Here is a 22,519-nt window from a genome sequence, read left to right as displayed (position 1 = left end):
TACACTTTTCATTTGTCCTTCACAATCAACAATATTTTCTTCAATAAAATTCATCTTCATTCAATCAATTCTTATCACATTCAAATTGATTCATACACAAAAGAACTTTAATTCTTCTAAGTACCAAATTTTGTTCTTCTAAGTACTCAAATTTTCTTCCAAGTATCAAAAACTAAAGGAATACACATGAATCCTAAGTTCAGTTCATAGAAATTCCTATCTTCACAAATTCATCTAACTGAAGTTTGTTCTATGATCGAATAAAATTTCAACCTAAGTTCAGTTCTTACAAACCAAATTTGCAGCTTCTTTTCAACCTAAGGACTTCCTTGTTCTCCAACCTTTCTGCTCCAAAATTGCTGCAGCAGAGCATCATCCAATTAACCTTCCAACCAACACCTCGGCTGAGAACAGAAGGTGGCAAAAGAGTTGCGCACGGGACCTCGAGACTGCGATGTAGGCTCAAGTGGACTGCAATTTATCAAAAAAAAAATTGTATAAGAATACAAAGCTGTATATTCTGTAAAACTTAGATGAGCATCTAGATTCTGATGGCCATGATAACCATATATGAAGAGCAAAAATAACCTCTACGAGATCGATAGATATGTTCCCTCAGCATGAGTTTTCATTACTACTAAATATACTCCCTTATCTTTTGATAACTCCCATGATGCTCATTCTGCCACTGCTTTTCCGTAGAAACACCAATTCTGCAATAATATCACAGACAATACTTGTTAGAGATTGCGTAACGATTCACCTGCCAAATCAACTGTTCCAAAGACAATTTTTCATAACATAAAGCTACCTTGTGCACCTGGGTGAAAAGAACGATGTTAAAGTTTCATTTCAACACTCATAAATGAAAAACAATCAGAAAAAGAAAAACATATCACTAGTTACATGCTCTTTTAACAACGACCGAAAGCCTGTAGTTGACTGAGACATAAGAGCATTGCAGAAGTGTTCTATTTTCCCTTGGATGTGGTCACAAACTGTGAAGTGCACATTTAGAAGTTGAAAAAAGATACCCAGATTTCAGTGACTGAGTTTTATTTGCAGGACATATTAAATATGAGTGAGAATGAAAGAAGTAAATAAAGTTGGATCCGAAGCCACTGAATCATTGGAACTAAAAAAGTTAGAGAAATCAATTCATTACAAATTAAAGGTTTCATAGCAACACACTTATGTACTAACCTGCGACCAAAGAACATTTAAAAGTAGGAAATAAAGTAAGTTATCATATGTGAGAAGACACACACAAAAGCACTAGAAGTTAAAGATTTTCAATTATAAATCACAACTATAAACAATTTACCATTTTCAAGATAAGTATTAAAACACTTACCTCTCTGTTCGCTCTATCCTCTTCCAATGCTTCAGCCTCCTTGGAAGCATTTAAACCACTAGTGTAAAATTATTTTTGAGCTGCAAGTTCAGATTGATGTTTCTATATGATTTCTTGCAGATACAACCACAGAAAAACAATGAACAAACAAGATAAAACAACATTATTACCTGAGATCCGTTGCCTGCTTATGAAAGAGTAATGTAAGTTCCCACCTTAGTTCGCAAAACAAACCTTAAGCTATGTTGCCTGCCTATCGAATCCAAAGATACCTTAATCGTGTAGAAGCTAAGTTAGAAAACAGAACAACTTCACTGGAACATAACTACATGAAACACATCAATTGTCTTAGAAATAAATATCAGCCTAAACATTTGCACTGAAACAGTGGACAACAACTCACTAGAAGATACTTAAGGCTAAACCAAATTGTACGTGTTAATATTCTTAAAAGTAAAACTGCCAGGAGTGAAGAACTCAATACATACAAGCTAGCATAATCAAACATATAATTGTAACTGGATTGTTGAATACCATGCTAACTTATCAGTAAAGAACTTAAGGCTAATTTAAGGTACCGAAATGTTTGTAGAGAGCAGAACTTCCAAGGTTATAGAACGGTTTTCACACAAGCTGACTAACTCAGAAGGCAAAAAGATGTCACAGCAACAATGTAGTCACGCTGGAAGTTGTTGTTCACAGAGGTATGATTCTCCAGAAGACATATTAACCTAGTTCAGTACCGAAAATGCCTATAATCAGGCCCAAAATGTCACTAGATGATACATAATAATTCTGAAAAGAAGTTGATTATTTCAATTCAACAAATCTGCTTAGTAATACCCTGTACAGTAACCACACAAATCACAACAAACCCTAAAGTTCCAATTCACAACCTGTCTCAGTAATAAAGAGGTTTGAACATCAATTCCAAATGAAACCCTATGTTCCTTATTCCTAAATTGACCAAAGTTGATAATAGTTGAGTAATTGAATCAAAGAGGACAATCAATCAGTTGGAACCATAAAAATTAAGGTTGAAATCATACCTTCAATCACCAAATAAGGAGGACACGAAGAACCCCTTCTCAATTAGTTTCAAATCCCCATGAAGGTCAACCAAAAATGAACATTAAACCCACCACTTTCAATCACTCTAGAAGAAAACATAGTTGGGAAGGGTTTTTTTCTAAACCTTGATTGAATTTCTTTTCAGTTGAGTCTTCTCAAATTTTTTTCTCTTGGTACTGATGGTGTTTGGAAGAAGACGTGAACTAGATAAATACCTTTTTTTTTTCCTTTACAACATTCCCTTTCAAACATATCATAACAGGGTAAAATCAAACCAGGAGGTGGACCCTAGGTGTCAATGAGAAATCCCACCACATGTCTACCAGTTCTGCAAACTAGGTCCCTAATTTTCTGATTTGCACTATCTCATACTATTAAGCTAATCTAAGATCACCAAACACAAGGCATATAATGCAAAAAAATTCTTATCACCCTAATTGCAAATTACAGACAACCACTCAAGAATTACCCAACCGTATGGTTGGTTTAGTGTAAAGCATAAGCATAAACAACACAATTACTACTAATTGTGCTTTGATAAATCAATAATCAAAAGATAAATTATTGGGTTGCTACAAATTGAAACCCTAAAATTGAAATTAAATAAATCAATTTATACTAATTAAAATTAAAAAAAATCAATTCATATACCTTCAACTTCAGTTCTTCAGAGTTCTTCAAATACCTTCAGTTTTTCAAACCCTAACATGAAATCAGATTAGATTAGTTAGTATATATCCTTCAAACCCTAAAGTTTAATTTAACATACGATGAAACAAATACATTCTTCTTCAAAGTTCTTCTCCAGAGATAAAACCCTAAAATCAAACAAAAAAAATCGTATTAGATTTATCCGAACAAAAAAACCCTAAAATGAAATCAGAGATAGAAATGAGTTGGTGAGATTTATCAGATGCAAAAAAAAAAAAAAAAAAAAAAAAAAAAAAACTAGTGAAAAACAGACGATCAAATGAAAAACCAACTAACAAATCGAAACTAACAGATCGAAAAAACTTATGACTGAAACTAACAGATCGGTCGATGCAACTCTCTAATCTCTAATCTCTTTGATCGAAACTAACAGATCGATATACTTGATAAAACCCTAATATCTGCAGAGGCGAAGAGAAGAGAAAGAGAAATGAATAATAAAAAATGTTGATGAGTTTACTCGATAGGTATACTTCTCTTCAGGGGAGGAATAATCCTCTAGCATTAGTAAACTTGGGTGGAAAAAAGTTGCACACGGCTGAATGGCACACGCGCAATAATATCCTGTTACCAGCTCTAGTGTGACCAAGCGTGTGATTAGCACACGTAAAAAATTAGCATGTTAAGATTCGTAACAGCTACCCCCTGTTACGAATCTGGAAAAAAATTCGTAACGGCTTTCGCCTGTTACGTCTAGGTTGTAACGGTCTTTTGTAACAGAAAAATTTGTAATGACTGCTGGGCCATTACGAATTTTAGTTACGATTCGGGAAAAATGGTGTAGTGTAATACATTTTTGTTTTTTTATCCATAAACTAGGGTTTACCCCTTTTTGGGGGAAACCTGGAAACAGTGTAAACATGAGAGGCTAAACTTTATTGATTAAGGATGAATTCAATGTGCTAGCGTGAAGCTTTATTATTTATACAAGTTTGTTATGAGTTTTAATTATCTTATCGTTTGTTTTCACTACATCTAATGTTTATGAGTGATTCTTAGATTGATTTTGGATGCATACTAGATTGGATATTAATTGTTCTATTGTTAGTATTGAGTTAGGAGATAAGTAATCATCGAATAATTCATATACAATTAGAAATCGCGAGACCTTGCAAAGGGATTCTGTGGAGAAATTGCGAGTGAAGATAACACCAGCAAGTGGACCTTGAGATAAGAGTTTAACTACTGGTATAAACCTTTCACAAATCCTAAAACGTTCGATCGGATTACACCTTGAGTGAGCTACTACTTGGTGGTTCGGTTGGATAAAATATGAGATTGAAGAGCTTCCGTATCCGTGGTATAAGGAGTTTTGGGGATAGCACTGAGCTAGCTACTGTTCTACGGTTGGTGATGAATGGTTCTAACGAAGATAGATAAGTATAATAATCCAGCTATCGCTTGGTAACGGCGAAGGATTCCTTGATCATATCTTTATTTTATTTGTTTTTTTTATTTCACTTTAAAACAATCCCCCTTGTCTTCTATTGTTTAGCTATTTTAAATAACATATCAATTACACAACTCTCTGTGGGAACGATCCTTACTACCGCTATATTATTTATTTAACTAGTGGGAAATGTCTTGATTAATTTGTTGTGGTTACGACATGCATCAATAACAAAATATAATGCGGAAAAGAAATAACACAGATACCCGAATTTTCTTAACGAGGAAACCGCAAATGCAGAAAAACCCCGGGACCTAGTCCAAATTGAACACCACACTGTATTAAGCCGCTACAGACACTAGCCTACTACCATTTAACTTCGGAATGGACTGTAGTTGAACCCTAATCAATCTCACACTGATTCAAGGTACAGTTGTGCTCCTTACGTCTCTGATCCCAGCAGGATACTACACACTTGATTCCTTTAGCTGATCTCAACTACAACTAAGAGTTGCTACGACCCAAAGTCGAAGACTTGATAGACAAATATGTCTCACACAGAAAATTCTATAGGATTGAATAAATCTGTCTCCCACAGAAATACCCAAGAGTTCCTGTTACGTCTTTTGATAAATTAAGGTGAACAAGAACCAATTGATAAACCAGTCTTATATTCCCGATGAACATCCTAGTATTATCAATCACCTCACAATAAACTTAATCGACTAGCGAAACAAGTTATTTTGGAATCACAAAAGATGAGACGAAGTTTGTTTATAATTAATTTTCTATCTTCCCTATCGGAGATATAAAATATCGAGCCAATTATTTCAATTGCACTCAACATGATAGAAACAACAAGATCAGATCACGCAAGTACAAAGATAATAGTTGGGTCTGGCTTCAAAATCCCAATGAAGTCTTCAAGTCGTTAAACTATAGGGTCTCTAGAAGAAACCTAAGGTTAAAGGATAATCGACTCTAGTTATGCAACTAGTAACACATAGGAGGTATGGGGATTAGGCTTCCCAATTGCTAAAGTTCTCCTTTATATAGTTTTCAAATCAGGGTTTGCAATCTAAGTTACCTTGGAAACAAAGCATTCAATAATCACCGCTACATGAAAAACCTAATTCAAGCAAGCTAATATCTTTCAATCGTTAGATCGAACTTAGCTTGTTACACACAAATGAAATGTACCCTCATTTAGGTTTATGTAACCGTACCTAAGCGTGTACACCAGGTTGGTTCACAAATAGTTAACCGAGGTGAACCATATGATTACTCTCATATCAACCTTATTCATCTTAACCATAACTAGTTCAAATGACTCAAATGAAACTAGTTAAAGAGTTGTTCAATTGTTTAGGAAACACAATTGAAACCAAATCGGTTTGATTCACTTGAACCAATCATGGACATTATAGCCACGGTTTGCAAAGATTGCATTCCTTATGATTTAAATATTTAAGTCCACGAACTGACCGATTTAACAAAGTAACCATCTTAAGTATGCGTACGGGTATGCGTACTTAAGAAACCAACTTTGAGTTTGTAAAGTTTCCAAACTCAGCAGAAATTTTTGGTTCGAAAACTTCCGCCAGTATGCGTACGGGTACGCATACTTAAGGTGACTAGTTAAGAGTTTGTCAAAAACCAAACTCTGCAGAAATTATGGGTTCGAGAACTTCCGCCAGTATGCGTACGGGTATGCATACTTAACCTGTCTCCTTCACCAATTTCGTATACACACATATACATACTCTTGGCTTACGGTTTATGGATTTATACACTAATGTGCAAACACAGTATATATGCTTATATTCAAAGATGGTTACATCCTCAACTCTTTATTTCAATCATTAAAACATTCTTTTATAATGACAATAGCCGTTTTCACACACTATTAGCATCAAAGCAATTTTGAAGATATTGAAATAATCATTATCGAAACATTCCAAGCCTACATCAAATGATTGTATCACGAAAACCATGTAAGATGTTACACGGAAATTTTCTCATGATATAAGATGAAATTGGTCGAAGCGAAAGCTACCAACACATATTTCGAGAAATATGTAAGCGAGATATATTCATCTCGAAATCTCAAATGTGTATAGAGAAAACTATATCGTAACACGACTTATGTCTCAATATAGGAGATAGTAGAAATAGACTTTCTAAGTGATAGATGAGTTCAAGTCTCCACATACCTTTTGTCAAAGAAGTTCCACAAGCTCCCCTTAGTTGTTCTTCGTCTTCAAAAGATGAACGTCGAGAGATCTAAGCTCAACTACACTATCTATGTCCTAGTCCGAGACATCTATAAATAGGCTAGAAATCAAGACTTATAGTTTTTATCACTAACATTAAAAAACATGCTTGAGATAGCAACGCATGCGAGTTCGACCAAGCAATGCTCTAACAGAACCATTCCCAACTCTCACAATTTTCGCAAGGTACAATACCAAAAACAACTGGATAGATCTCTAGGAAAAAAAAACCAAAGATTCAAAAAGTGACACACAAAAACTGAAAAACATGAACAAGTTATTGGGTAAACAACAAAAATTATGGGATCAACAACAAGAATTATGGTATCAACAACAAGAATTATGGGATTAAGAACATAAGCTATGTGATCAACAACTGAAATTATGGAACAACAACAAAAGTTGATACAAAAAAAAGGGATCAACAACTGCAATTATGGGATCAACAAAAAAAGTTATGAGATCAACATTTGAAATAATGGATCAACAACAAAAGTTATGTGATCAACAACAATAATTATGGGATGACCAAAGTTATGTGATCCATAGAATTGAAATCCGGGGACATATCAGAATATATTATGTGATCCAACAATGAAAGATAAAACAAATCAATAATTAAAAAATAGAATCTTGGTTACCATTTTTCCCGCAAGCAACCATAAGACCTCCCTTAAACTTCCCAGTGGGAAAAGTACAATCAATAAATAACATCGGACGACAGTAATTATTGAAACCAGCAGCGGAAGCTTCGAAAGAAACAAAAAACCTCTGGAACTGCTTCGTTACACCATCATACTTGAAGTTGACGACGCTTCCAGAACTGTAGCATTCAATTGAGTCGTTATACCAAACAAAGTCTGAATATGACTTGATGTCATCACCCCAAAAATACTCTTTAGTGAACTGTAAACCATGGTATGCCTGACTATACGTGAGATCAATACCATATTCCAGATGGATCAGATCTTTGACATCAGCTGCAGTCTTCTTCTTCTTTGATGCTAGAAATTCATCTATTAAGATATCCTTCAGAAAAGACTTCGTCATCCTGACTTTTGCTGGATCAGAAGAAGCTAAATCACATGCATTCTCTTCGTGAAACTTCTTGCACTGAAACACACCTTTAGTTTTGGCAACGAGAGATGCATGAAACCTCCAGCTACAATTTTGATTTTCCTTGTTCTTACACTCCACAATGTAACGTTTCTTGTGACTCTTACGTACGTCATGTTTGTAACCACTATGAAATTCATATTTCTTAACAGTATCACGAAAATCGTTTTTACTTTCAAAAACCTTCCCTACTCCGGTTAAGATGTTGGCCCAAGCATCTTACTTATTGGGGACCCTTTTGACCAAAGATGAATCATCCGTCAAATCTTCTACGATAGCCACATCGTTGTTTGAATCACAACTAGATGATGACGAAGGATGAGCAACAGAAGAAGAAGAAGGAACAAAATCAACACAAATCTTAAACTGGATGTTAAATTTCAACACGCCAATCCCTTTCGAGATGCAGTAGTGAATGAAAAACCTCAACTCCAAATCGTGATTAATCACATGTGAAATTTCATCTATAGTGTAACCAAAAAGTACGAGGTCTTCAGGGACATAAGGCCAGTATTGTTTCACCACACTAATCATCTCGCTGACAGTAGTTGATTCCGAAACAACATGCGATACAATCAAATTGGATAAAGTGAACTCTGCAATATCCATCTTTGGCATACAACAATCACAACAGATCAACAAATCTAATAAAACAATGTTGACACCATAAACTGTCAACAACCAATGTTGATCCAATAAAACAACATCTATCAATAGCCATAATCATAAAATTGTCTTGGTTATTGCATCAACAATGAAAGTTGATCCAACAAACCTGCATCAACAACCATAATCAAAAGAACACTACACCAAATTCATGGATTAGTAACTAGAAATCGCAACATCTTAGTCCCTGTTGCGAATTTCAGTTGCATATTTTTTGCAACAGTATGTACAAGTTACAAAACTCGCAACTATTTGAAACTGTTACGATTCGCAACTAAATTGGTTTGTGCGCGTGCGACTCGTGAGTGTGGCTGCACACACATTTAAGCTGACTCGATTTCAGCCCATTCAGATGTGAAACTGACTCGGGTTTAGCCTATTATTATCATCGCAGGGGGTTAGTCCTCGAGTGATTTCTGGGGAGTTGAATGTATTTTAAATCTCAGGAATTTTGAGAGATTTTGAGAGAGTGTAGGGAGTTTGAGAGAGTTTGGTGTTTTTGAGTTCAGGGAGTTTGTGGGAGTGTAGGGAGTTTGAGAGAGTTTATTAGAGGGAGTTTGGGGGAGTTTGAGAGATTTCACTCCTAACTCATTCTCTTTTAAGAAACAATAAACCCTCATTTGCAAATAACATTGATCTTTAATCAAAAGAAAAAAAATAAATGAAAATGATCATATCTCTGTATCAATAGTATGTTATTTGGTGCAACGAGATAATTTTTTTTCCCTTCAATTTAACGGTCTCCATACAATTCTAACTCCCTTTGTTCACGAACATTTTTCCACATTTTCCTGTTGAAGTTTTTACTAACTGTCCACCGAGAGCGACCAAATGTGTCACGTATTGTGATGGAATTAAAATTTGGTTCAAAATCTTTTCTCCGAGCTATAGCATTTATTGAATCTTATTTATTTCTAAAATTAGGGTTCTTATTTGGGGTGGTTAAGGGAGTAGTGGTTGGTTATAGGTGGTGATGGTAGTGGTGAGAAAATAGTTTTGACGGTGGTTGCAGAAGTGGTAATGTAATTCAACTTAGGGAAGCGCTAACTGTGAAGACTTCTACATTTTTTTTTGCTGGTGCATCTTACGGGATATGTAGATCTAAACAAATCTATATATCCACACGTTTTCATGGACTCTAGATCACTATCCTAATATTTTCCTAGAAATGTTTCACCGCATCATAATGGCCATCATCTGACAATCATTTCATCACGTTGGGAACAACATTTTTGCTGGTGAGATTGGAGAAATCTGTATGATTTGAAAAGAAAGATTTTGAACCAAATTTGGTTGTGAGACCAAAATACACTAAAATCTCTACTCTTTTGAGAGATTTGTTGTGAGACCAAAATACACTAAAAACTCTTTCGAACTCCCCAAAGCAACCAACTCCCTAGTATTGTAGGGTTTATGACTAACAGGGTTCAAGAGCTTTTTTTAAACTCTCCAGCGACTAACAGGTGTTTTCTAGGGAGTTTAGGAGACTCTTCTAAACTCCCCCACGACTAACGGGAATTTGGAGAGACTCCCTCAAACTCTCTCAGGACTAACAGGAAAAAACCCAAATACATTAAAATCTCTCGAACTCTCCCACGACTAACCCCCTAGAACTCCTTTCTCGCTCGTTTCTCATATCTCATTCTCTTTTGTCTCTCATTCGCTTCTGTCATGTCTGAAATTCATAGGTTTCAGAGATCTCAAATTCCAGATCAAGCCAACCTATTTATTTTTCGCCTTAGGGTTTCGAGGTTTACATACAAAAGTTGTTTTACGGTTCAGTCTCTCTTATGTAGTCTCCAAAAACTCTCAAGAGCAGCAGCACAGAGAAGAAGAAAGGCCCTAAATTTCTCATTTCCTTGTAAGTATAATAAAGTGTCTCTCTTGATTTCATCCCTATGTTTGATTTTTGATTCTGGGTTTGGTTGAATCTGATTTGTGTGAAATCCCTAAATTTTTAGGGTTTTTGATTTGAGAGATCGTGAAGAGGAATGACGCTTTCCTCGTCAAGGAGTTTGGAAATAGAAATCAAATGGTTCAGTTCAGAAAGAACCTAACAATCTCTACAACGTTAACACCTTCAAACACTTTGGTAAGAAAACAACAGCTGGTCTTGTACTGTTGAGTTCTGATTTGGGTTTTGTTTAGATTTCGTTGTTTATATTTTAGGGTTTTTGCTAATGATTTGTTGATGTTGGAGGTAATTTGGTATATTGTAGGGTTAGCTACTGCAAAGTCTATTTCAGTTCAAGCTGGAAAAGATTCAGGTGTTGTTCAGGATACTATCAAGACTAACAAACAGAAGTACCCTTCAGCTTTGGTACCTCTTCTTGTCATGTACTGAAATTCAGGTTTAATAATCATAATTCCTCAACATATTTTTAGCAATTCTAGTCAAATAGTTTGATTTCGTTTACTAATTATAGTCGATTTTATGGTGTAAAGGAAAGTCTGTCTGAAAGAGTATTAGAGCTTCTTGCGTTGCCCGGGGATGATGTTCCGCGGCTGCTCCTTGATATTGGTAAGTTCATGTTTGATACTTAAATTTGTGATTTTATTAGTAGACAGCTGAAGTTTGGAATTAGTTTTTGAGTGTTTACTTTGTGTTTTGTTTTTAGGCTGTGGCTCTAGACTAAGCGGAGAAACATCATCTGAGAGTGGACACCAATGGATTGGTTTACACATATCTGATTCAATGCTAGTGAAACGGTCATTTTTTTTTTTTTTTTTTTTTTGTGAATTTGGTTTGCTCATGCTAGATTTTCATTTGATTAATCTAAGTCTGATAATAGATGTTGCGTTGGAGTGGGAACTAGACGGTGATCTTTTGCTAAGCGATATGGGTCAGGTAATTCTTCTTGTTCCTTTCCTCTTTCTATCAACGTTTATTAACTATTTGATGTTATAAACATTTGTCACTTTTTGGTTTCAGGACTTGGGTATCATGGATGGAGTTATTAATGGTGCTATTAGCATCTCAGCGGTGCAGGTTGGAATTCTTTTAACCTCTTATGTGAAATGGGCCTTGTTTTTGGATCATTTTTTATACTCTAGAGATTAATTGCTTGGTTCAGAATTAGTACAGTATAGTATGTATTTTGGTGCATGCATGAGTTGGACAATTGTTATTTTTCGAATACTTTACTCACTGACTTTAATCTGTACTTGTTGTCGCTAATCAAACAGTGGCTTTTCTATGCGGACAGGTCCTCTCATAATCCAAGACTGAGATTGAAGTATGTCGTAATATGGTTCTTTTGAACATTTTATTTAGTTTATCTTTCATGTATACCTGTATTGAAATGGCGCAATTTCATTGCAGGGCATTTTTTGGATCACTATATCGGTGTTTATCCTGAAGTATGTCTTAATGCTTTTATATCGTTAGTTTACTTTGAGATTGTGTGAACTTGTATTTCTAAATTATGAAGGGTTAAATTACCCTGCAAGTGATCCTCTTCGAACACCAAGTACATAGCCTATACCTCCTCCGATGCTAAATATGTAGGAGGTGATTCCTGTATTGCGGCTGCTTCAACGGTGTGTATATAAATCTTTTCGTACTTTCAATTGGTTAAGGTTCTTGTTGACCAGTTCTTTATTTTCCTTATATGACGACTGGTAACTCATGTTGCCCTTGCAATTGAAGTTCCCCGGGGTTAGCTTAACAAGAAGGATGCCATGGCTGCTACTGTACTTCAGGTTCCGCATTTTGTCTTGGAACTTTCACACTATTACTGCTTTACTGAAAATAATAATTTTGGCTTAGTTATACATTTGCCTCACATGTATCTCGTTGCTTTATGTTTTCACACTAGTAGTAATGTTGCGGTACTTCCATCACGTCGTGTAATAATATGCTTTTTTTTTGTCTCTTAGTCATTTAATTTTCATCAATGAATTCTAAGATTATTTATGATTTGAGGTTTCTATATGGCCTACATTCATAACCGTCCACATTTCTGAATTATTAACCTGTGATCAAAGAATACGAAATATTAGCTTAGTATGCTTCTGGTTAACTGCTTGGTAGGCTCTTAAATGTAGCAGTAGTTACTGTTTTTTGAATATGTAATTTGGATTCTTACTATCGATAATTCAGGAGAGAAATGCACATATAGTTCAAGTTAGAAAATTTTCGATTGTTAACCCTCTAACTGTAAACTACGAGCCAAAATATAAGTTCTGAAAACATTCTAGAATAGTTCATGTTTTGGACCGTTAGTGCAACTGTTTTGTAGATGAAAGCTACTAGAACTTTAGGAGATATGTTTTAGTGGCTTGATAAAATTTTAAGAAACAAGAACTAAGGCGCTACACTTGGACCCAGTTCTTGTCCATGACTCGCAGTATAATCGAATAGTTAGAACTTATCCGTCGTCTGTTTTTATATGCCTACTAATCTTCTTGATGAAATGTGTTCAGGATTATCGGGACTGTCTACTAGGGTGGCGCATTACGACCTGCTGAACTTAATGAAATTTTTTCAACTCCACCAGAAAGGTGATATTTTAAAACTGGCTATTTTTTATCTTTTTACCGCATCGTTATGATTTCACAACATGTATTATATGCTACACATTTCTGCAAAACTGTCATTTCTACGAACTGGCTAGCAGCCTCAGATCATTTGTTACTTGCAAGTGCATTATCAGTAGTCTTACTAAATTTTCATAACTGCGCATGTGCACATGAACAAAAGAAAGAAGCAAACAGAACAATTTGATTGAAATATATTTTATGAATCAATCTTTATTTGACTGCGCTTCTGAAAATATTTTTATTGTGCTCACTCTCATATGAAACCTAATATTACTTATATTATGGAATTACAGTCCTTGGAGTAAAACTCCACATAAGGAATCTGCAGAGAAGACTGCATTAGGAGAGATTCTTGGCACATGTATGTGCATTCACTACTTTCGCTTTGTTTGTTTTCTCAAAGAAATAAAAGATTTCCATTTGTTGGAGTTTATTCTTTTATTCCTTTTAAGTTTTTCCATTGTGCTCTCCCTGCTGTGTGTCAGTTTGGAATTTCACTTCTTTAAATGCTATATCTGAATGCAGTGGACCCTCATGACATTGTTAGATCCGGTTAAAAGTGTAGCCAATTTGGTTTACATCGGATACCAAGGCATTGCCTTTGTCCTGCATATAACCAGACGAAGAAGGTTAGATCGCAAGAAGCAACAATCAGATAGAAATGTTTTCCAGTACTTCATGTTTGGACCTAAAAGGTGTTGGGAAGTCATCATTTATCAACTCTTTACTCGGAAGGTATGGTACTTGTTGAAGTTATTGATAAAATAAACTTGCAGAGTGATGTCAAACCTTGTAGAATCGTACTGAATAAGATCCTTATGTTATGAATAAGATCTTTTGATACCACACACAAAATTTGTATGTCCTTGGAACTTTTGTGACGTGGTTCTTAATTTTTGTGTATAAGGAGTTGATCATTGAATGTCATGGTGGATTAAATTCTAGAACAACTATTTTTTTTGATAGTTTTGTTGGATTAAAAACTTGATTTTGACTGGGTATGATAGTCAGGGAAACTAGGTTTTGTTACAGGGGAGTGTAATTTTGACCTGGTTTTTCTATTTTTTGATGTTGCAAAAATTTCGTAACTGCACTGTCCTGTTACGACCTCCAAATTTCGTAATCGTTTGAAACTGTTGCGACCTCCTAATTTCGCAACTGCTTGTGAGCCGTTGCGAAAATTTGCAACATCGACTTTCGTAACTGATTTAAATCCCCGCTTTGCAACTGAACTTTGCCCTTACAAATCGCTAAAAATGGTGTAGTGGCATCAACAACCATAATCAGAAAATTGTCCAGGTTATTGCATCAACAATGAAAGTTGATCCAAAAACCTGCAACAACAACCAATGTTGATCCAATAAAACAGCTATCAACAACTATAATCAGAAATTTATCTAGGTTATTTGCATCAACAATTAAAGTTGATCCAACAAACCTGAATCAACAACCAATGTTGATATAAATAATCTGAATATTGTACAAATTTTCAGTGTAAACAATGAAAATTCTATGTCAACAACTAGGATTTTAATACAAAAAACAACATAAATAGAATCATATATGTTACTTCGCATCGCATTAGTATGCAATCGGTGCAAATGTGAACCTGCACCAAGAAATACTACACGAACATACATGCTCCATGTTAAAAAATTCAGTGCAAACCATAAGAAAAAGCATAAACTTAACCTAAGAACAAATTCAAATTACGTCCCACATCACTCGGGGGCTGCGCCCCCTCGTGAAAGATACATTCAATATCGAACGTTAGATATGTAAACTGAGTATATAAACACTGACTTGTAACTTCTAATTGATTACACTAACTTCTAACTTCTAATTATACCAAAACTGATCAACATTTAGTATACTGAAAATAATTCTTTAACAATCAGTATTATCCAAATAATTCTCCTACTAATTCATCAACACTACGAAATTCTCTAGAATAGTTCAAAACGAGAACTGGTTCATTCAAAGTATATTGAAGCTAAAACTCATGAACAATATACCTAACATTGAATTATGAGCCGATCTAAATAAATTAACAGAAATTCAAAAATCAAAAACCGGAGATTGGAGATTGAAGAATTGAAGAATACCTGTTTAAGAGATGAATAAGGATCTCAAATTCAAATAATATGTAAATGAACCAATCAATCCAGTAGAATCAAACACAAAGAATCAAGCTTCCAAAATCTCGATCTCTGCAACAGAAAATACAATTAAACTGAAATCAAATATGAAGATTGAGATATTACAAATCGAACATGCAAATATAAAATAAATTTCTACTCATCTTCAATCACGAATCACCATTATCAATTTTGTTTCAGATTGAGAAAATTTTGTTGATTCTGTTGTTGATGAAGAAACTGTTTTTAGATATGAGATTGAAAAGATACAACGATGTTGATGAAAATATATTCAGTAGAAGAAGAAGAAGATAATTTTCTGGTGATTGAATCTCTAGATTTCACATAAAAATTTTCGATTTTTTTTCCGCCTGATTTCAGCTGACAGAAGAACAGGTTCTCTCTCTCTCTCTCTCGTTTTTCTTTCCGTTGATAACTGTTTTTTGGTTTTAGAATAATAAACATATGCAAAGGGTAATTATGTAATCTCGTAGAATTCTTAATGGACCCCTGATGGGATATGAATGGAGAGGGTATATTTGTTATTTCATAAGGGTAATTTTGAAGCCCGCCAAAAGAGGGTCAATTGTATAATTCCCACTATTTTTAGTCTGTCCCAAGTCGGAGACAACGTGCCAAATTAATAATTCGCTAAAATTATTAAATAATACTTTTTTGATTACCTATGTAGTCCACATAGGAAATATAAATTAATAATTCATTATATATTTGCAATACGTTAATGACTTATAAATTTTTTTTTAAATGATTCAATTATCTTCTGGTTTTTGTCAAAATCAATATCACATGAAATTTTATCCCTAAGTTTTGTTATCATTGTAAGAATTTCTGGTGTTGTTTTCTCATAACTCAACAAGAAATTATTTAATGTGCTTGCCACTTTAACAAACCACGTTTCGTAAAGGGGGATCTCTTGTAGAACCTTCATCATCTTCTTTCCCATCTTTATCAGTTCCATACCGCTCTCAATTATATTTCATCAATCAACAGTTGCGTAAATTCATTTTCTTCCGGGTATTCAGCAGATTTTGACATTCATTGAATTGCAATAACCCATCTTTTTAATCAAATTTTGCAAGACTTGAGTGAACTCATCGTCTAACTGTTGAACTGAATTATCTAAACTTGTGGTATATGTTGATCGAAGTTTACAATTAAGCAAAGTGGGAGATTGAAGGGTGATTTGAAGAATTTAAAATTCTACAGTATATTGAAAATAATTATTTGATAATAAATTTCTCTATAAGCTAATAAGATATTAATTAGTATATAAATTAATAATTATTAATTTATCAATTAATTAATATCTCGCTTAATTGATAATTTTTGGTGGTCCCAACAACATTAATTTACAGAGTTTTTACTGTATCCCTCATCTCTTCAGGGGGGAATTATCCTCTAGCATATGTAAGCTTGGGTGGGAAAAAATGGCACACGGCTGAATGGCACACGCGAAACCAATATCTGTTACTGTCTCTGGTCTGACCAAGCGAGTGAGTAGCACGCGTATAAAATTATCCTGTTACGATTCATAACGGCTAGCCTCAGTTACAAATCACGAAAAAATTTCGTAACAAATTTTTGTAACATGAAAATTTGTAACGGTTGCTGGGCCGTTACGAATTTTAGTTGCGAATAGGGAAAAATGGTGTAGTGTTCGGTAGTTATAGTTAGATTGATCTAACTAGACAAAGGAGTTTATTAGATTAAACGGAAGAGCCTTTGTCAATGACTCATCTATATCTTGTACCAAGATTGATTAGAGTGGTTACCAAACAGATTCTTCATTTGTTGTTTGGAATACGATCAAAAGGACTTGCTATTCACGTTCGTGACTCTAGAATTCAAAGGCGCAGGGATATTGAGGGAACTAAGTATATAGGGGTAGTATGCTTGGTCTCAACTATACGAAGTTGGTTTAGATTTTGTATATTGGCTTAATTTTGAGAGTATTCAAAACTAGACCAGGTCTCGGGGTTTTTCTACATTTGCGGTTTCCTCGTTAACAAAATCTTGTTGTGTCATTTATTTTTCTATTCGGCAATTATAATTATTTTTATTATAATAAAATTAAATTAAACTTAGTGCATTAACTCTGAAATACTTGATAGTGATCATATAGAGTTTCGGTTATTACCGAACATATTATGAAGTGTACACTTTGTTGTCGTATCGTCTCGATCTTGTATCCTAGTCAATCACACAAGTGAGTATCCTAGTCATTCACACAAGTGATCTTGTTGTTGTATTATTTCGATCTCGTATCCATAGAAGATCACATGAAGTGTGAACCGAATTGTTGTATTGTCTCGAATTTGTCGATAGACGATTACATTCAGTAGAGGACTTATAGGTTGAAACAAAAAGATTGTGATGTGTTTGGGTACCCTTGTGTTTTCATTGTGAAAACCAGGTTAAAGCTTTACCAGTTAAACTTATCGAGAAGGTCCTGCAGAGTAGTTCATCTGTATATCCCCACAAACTCATCGAAGCTTGAAAATATGTACATGCTCAACTGGATTGTCATTCTTTCCATCAAGAAACTCCTTGAACTGAGGTTGGATGAATCTTAACGGTGGGCGGAAACATTTTATCTTGTCAACAAATGGCGAATCCATAGACTTTTTCATCGTCAATATCTATTGTCTCTCGTCTTTGGATTGCTTCTGAGCCAACACTTCTTCAATCATTTCATTCAGTTTCTTTATACTAAGATCCTCGCCTCGTGGTGAGCCACATTCAATTTCTCTACGGATCCGTTCATTCCTGAGAGGCTCTGTCCTTCTCACTAAACGGTCTTTCTCGCGCCTGGATCTTTTTGAATGGTTTCTGGTGACATGATCATCCTTATGCCTGCGTCTAGCGGGTGATCTATGGCACGGCTCGGATCGCCTATCTTTCTTAATCATGTGGTAATGTCCATCATCAGGTATGTGACGATCATAATAACAATTGTTATGAGGATCACGATTATGTTGATGATCACTACTTTCTACTCTTATTTCATCATTTCGGTCAGTCAGTCGTTCGTCGAGAATTTCATTCCTTTCACGTGCGGTGTCACGTTCTTGTCGTGTACGACGGTTTGACATGTTTGTCTCGGAACGTGAGGCACCTACTTCTTCAATTTATTTTCTTTTCTCCAATGCGATTCTGAGTCGCTTGTTTTCCTTTTCCAACTCCTGATAACGCTCATGAAAACGCGGGGGGTACAACTACCACACGCAACTAATTCGTTTTGCAATCTGTATGGACTAAACTCCAATATAATTCTGAGAGCACCAAGTTACTGAGTCTCAATCAGAATAAATATTAAACAACTTTTATCACTTTCTCAACAAAATTAGTAAATCAAACAGATATAAATCCGTGAACCTGATTGTTATGAGAATAACTTGGACAGCACCAAAAACCAATGTCCGAGTGTCAAGTCCCGTCCAACAAACATGGTTGGATTTAACAACTATGATTCAAGATAATTAACTCATGTTAATTTTATCCTCTTTTGTTAGGATTTATCCTAGATAATTATGATAATTACAAAGACTGATATTTTCTTTAAAATATCCTGATCCCCATTCTAAAAATGACACTTATCCAGAAGAGAGGATAATATGGATTGATGGGTTAAACCATGGGTCTTATGAAACGACACATGGGTCTCTGGGCTTCCATAATAAGAAAAAATGGGTTTCCACAATAAACAAAGTGGGCTTCGATATTAAGCCAACTGGGTTCCAAAATAAGCCAGTTATGTTTCCACAATAAACAAAATGGGCTTCAATATTAAGCCAAATGGGCTTCCAAAATAAGCCAGTTATGTTTTCACAATAAACAAAATAGGCTTAAATATTGAGCCAACTGGGATTCCAAAATAAGCCAGTTATGATTCCACAATAAACAAAATGAGCTTCTATAATAAGCCATTATCCATGTACCGTTTTAATATGGTACAAACAACTAGACCCATTAAATTACTTTTAATGATACTCATGCAATATTAATAAGGACATAAATGTGAAAAGTAATTTAGGAATATGAACTCGGCCGATTTAGTTGGACAAATAAAAATCTCATCCCCACTTACATATAATTTGGTGGGTGAGAATATTTTAAGCTTATCTTATTTTGTTGTATTAGAAATCATTTTTTTTGTTCATGATGTCGTTTTCAATATAGAAGTTACCAATTTTTAAAGTGATAAGACCAAAAGAATTAATTTTCAATGCTATAATTTTTTTATCTTTTATGGATTTTCTTAACTTGTATATTGATATACTTGCTATTGTATAATTATATATTATATTTTCTTTATATTGGGTATCACAAAAGCAATTTTATCGTTTTTTTTCTTTTTTGAAATAGCACTTCCCCACGGCGTTTAATCTTACTTTATTTATAAAAAATTCACTCATAATCCTAGGCTCCAAGCTAGTGAAACATGGGGTCCTTGCGTCATTAGGCACCATGTACTAGTCGTAAAGTGTCTGGGCTCTTTGGGGGTATACTCATTATAAAAAATAATTTGATCGTGCATTGTGCATTCAAAATAGCACTTGTGTAACCGTTGGATTTTCAAGATGTGACATCACTAACTTCTGAACGTATAACTATAATTATACTTCTGAATTTTAAGTAATCTTGTGGATTTTCTGTTTTTCAAATAAGATGGGTTGTCTTTTAATTTTGACAAACACTCACATCCTTATAACTTAGGGCGCCAAAATCTGCACAATCAGGTGACAACGAAATATTTTAAGATTTGAGTCTTTTTAGACCATTTAACGCTTAATCGGTGTGTTGTGATGCCAACTCCTAATAAAATTAATTTTCTTTATTTAGTTTTACTTTGTTTGAGTTAGTTTTCTTATTTAGTTGAACTTCTTTAATTCAGCATTTTTATTGCTTGATCATCAATCTTAGTAGACTATAAATACTTGGTTTTGATTTGTAAAGATCTATCAATCAATAACAACTCAAGTTTTATTTTTATTTTTCCTTCTCAAGCTGGTGGCTGACCCCCAACTCAAAGGGTTTATCCGGTTCTTTACTTGTGTCAAAGTTTTTTCCGGTGTTAAAAGGACTAGAACCCTAACACCTGGATCAGAGCCAGTTCAGATCAATCTCAAAAAAATCGACCAATTATTTCTTTTTTCATAATGTCATATACTGAAAATTTGAAAAACGTGCACGACAGTTTTGAAGGTGTAGCAGAGAAGATATACAATCTCGCAGACAATATTACTAAGGTTCATCCCCATGATGAAGATACACAGAACATGGAGATGGCAGAAAAGTTGTTGCAACGTGAACAAGAAAGTAATGCTCTCGTAACCAAGCTTACAACAACACTCAACACAACCATAGCAACAACCATGGAAAATTCTTTACGCACTGTGTTTAGAGAATCTCTACCTCAGATGCAACACCGTCCTGGCGATGCACCACCTCCGCCTCTTAATGGTGAACCACAACAGCTGCGACCTAACTCTATTAATCTCAAGTTTCCAAACTTTGGTGGTGAAGATCCTGACGGCTGGATTTTCAATGCTGATCAATATTTTAGTGTTTACAATGCTTCTGATGCTCTGAAAATTATCGTAGCTTCTGCATATCTCACAGGTGAAGCTAATCAATGTTATAGATGGAGGAAAACCAAAATTGAAGTTACTACGTGGGAACAATTCTGTAACTTAGTTCGTGGTAGATTTGCTCTTGAAAAATTCATGGATGCTAGGTTACCAATTAGCACAATCGACCAGAAAGGTATTGTACGTGAACAAATACCAGAATTTGAGCATCTATTAAAATTTGTCGATTTCCTTGAATATTACTTGATTAGCTGTTTCATTCGTTCTTTAAAACCTCATATTGGTGTTACGGTTAAGTTGCTGGTACCAAAAACCTTAATAGAGGCTTTTACTAAAGCAATTCATCAAGAAGAAAAGCTTATGCAGTAGTAAATAAGGCTGTCACGAGAGAACCTTATCGTCCTCCTCCATTCAACCCTGCCGCTATGATACAACCTACTCTGTACAATAAGTCTTCTTTTCCTCCAGGAGCTAGACATTTGTCACCACCTGAACAAAGAGAAAGACGAGCGCAAGGTTTTTGCTTTAACTGCGATCAACTTTTCACACCCAATCATGTTTGTGTGAATCCTAGGTTGACTATCTTGGATGCTACTGAAGAGGTTACTGATGCTTCTACAACATCAACTGAAACTACAATTCATGTTTTTGATATTGTAGATTCGCCTAACTCTGAGCCTACAATTTCTTTAAATTCATTCATCGGGTCTCTTTTTCCACGAACCATGCGAATTGCAGGTCACACTAAGGCTCGGCCTATTACAGTTCTGTTTGATTCAGGATCCACCCATAATTTCTTACATCCTTCTGTGGCTAAGCAATGCGGTTATGAGATTCATTCTAAGAAATCTTCACTCAGTGTCACAGTTGTTGATGGTGGGAAACTGGACACTAAGGTCTATTGTTTAAATGTTCCTATGCGACTTCAGCAATTTGAATTTACAACTGATTTCCATTTACTTGATATTAGTGGATGTGACGCAGTTTTGGAAATTCAGTGGTTACGTACATTAAGGCCAATTAAACGAGATTTTGCAAATTTAACCATGCAGTTTCACATTAATGGCGCAGTTGTTTCGTTAATATGGAATAACAACTCATCCGTAATGATGTTGGAAGCAAAACCAATGCAGCGTTTATTACATCAGGAAAATCATGGTTTTTTTTCTTCAATTATCTGATTTAACTACTTCCATGAATGATTCTTCAGCTATTCCTTCAGCAGTGCAACAATTACTTTCTCAGTTTGATGATATCTTCAAATTACCAACTGCTCTTCCTCCAGAACGTGTCCATGAGCATCATATTCCATTATTACCTGGTTCTTCTCCTGTTAATGTGCGGCCATATAGGTATCCACATTTTCAGAAAGACGAGATCGAGAAGATAATTAATGAACTTCAACAAGCTGGATTTATATAACCAAGTTCAAGACCTTATTCATCTCCCATTCTTATGGTAAGGAAGAGATGGTTCTTGGCGTATGTGTGTTGATTACAGTGATTTAAACAAGCTGACCATTAAGGATCGTTTTCCCATCCCAATGGTCGATGAATTACTCGATGAATTACATGGTGCAATGGTGTTTACGAAGTTGGATTTACGTTCTGGGTATTACCAAATCATACTTTGTCAACAAGATATTC

The 22,519-nt window shown here is 34.9% G+C and overlaps 1 long non-coding RNA gene across 6 annotated transcripts; it reads left to right on the top strand.

Moving 5' to 3' along the window:
• Positions 1-10,213: 10,213 nt before the first annotated feature.
• LOC113328382 lies at positions 10,214-14,073 on the top strand. 6 transcript variants are annotated; one of them, XR_003349372.1, is made up of 14 exons: positions 10,214-10,442; positions 10,543-10,673; positions 10,801-10,901; positions 11,032-11,102; positions 11,200-11,290; positions 11,374-11,429; positions 11,514-11,570; positions 11,768-11,817; positions 11,904-11,941; positions 12,032-12,121; positions 12,231-12,283; positions 13,007-13,084; positions 13,417-13,484; positions 13,649-14,073. It is a non-coding gene; the product is annotated as an uncharacterized LOC113328382 (long non-coding RNA). The 6 variants fall into 6 exon arrangements; XR_003349370.1 differs by having other exon boundaries at positions 11,027-11,102; XR_003349369.1 differs by having other exon boundaries at positions 10,801-10,918.
• Positions 14,074-22,519: the final 8,446 nt, after the last annotated feature.

Source organism: Papaver somniferum, unplaced genomic scaffold (assembly GCF_003573695.1).
Source record: "Papaver somniferum cultivar HN1 unplaced genomic scaffold, ASM357369v1 unplaced-scaffold_107, whole genome shotgun sequence".
Taxonomy (NCBI): Eukaryota; Viridiplantae; Streptophyta; class Magnoliopsida; order Ranunculales; family Papaveraceae; genus Papaver; species Papaver somniferum.
The sequence above is the reverse complement of the archived record's forward strand: the minus strand, read 5'-3'. Positions and strand labels throughout refer to the sequence as shown.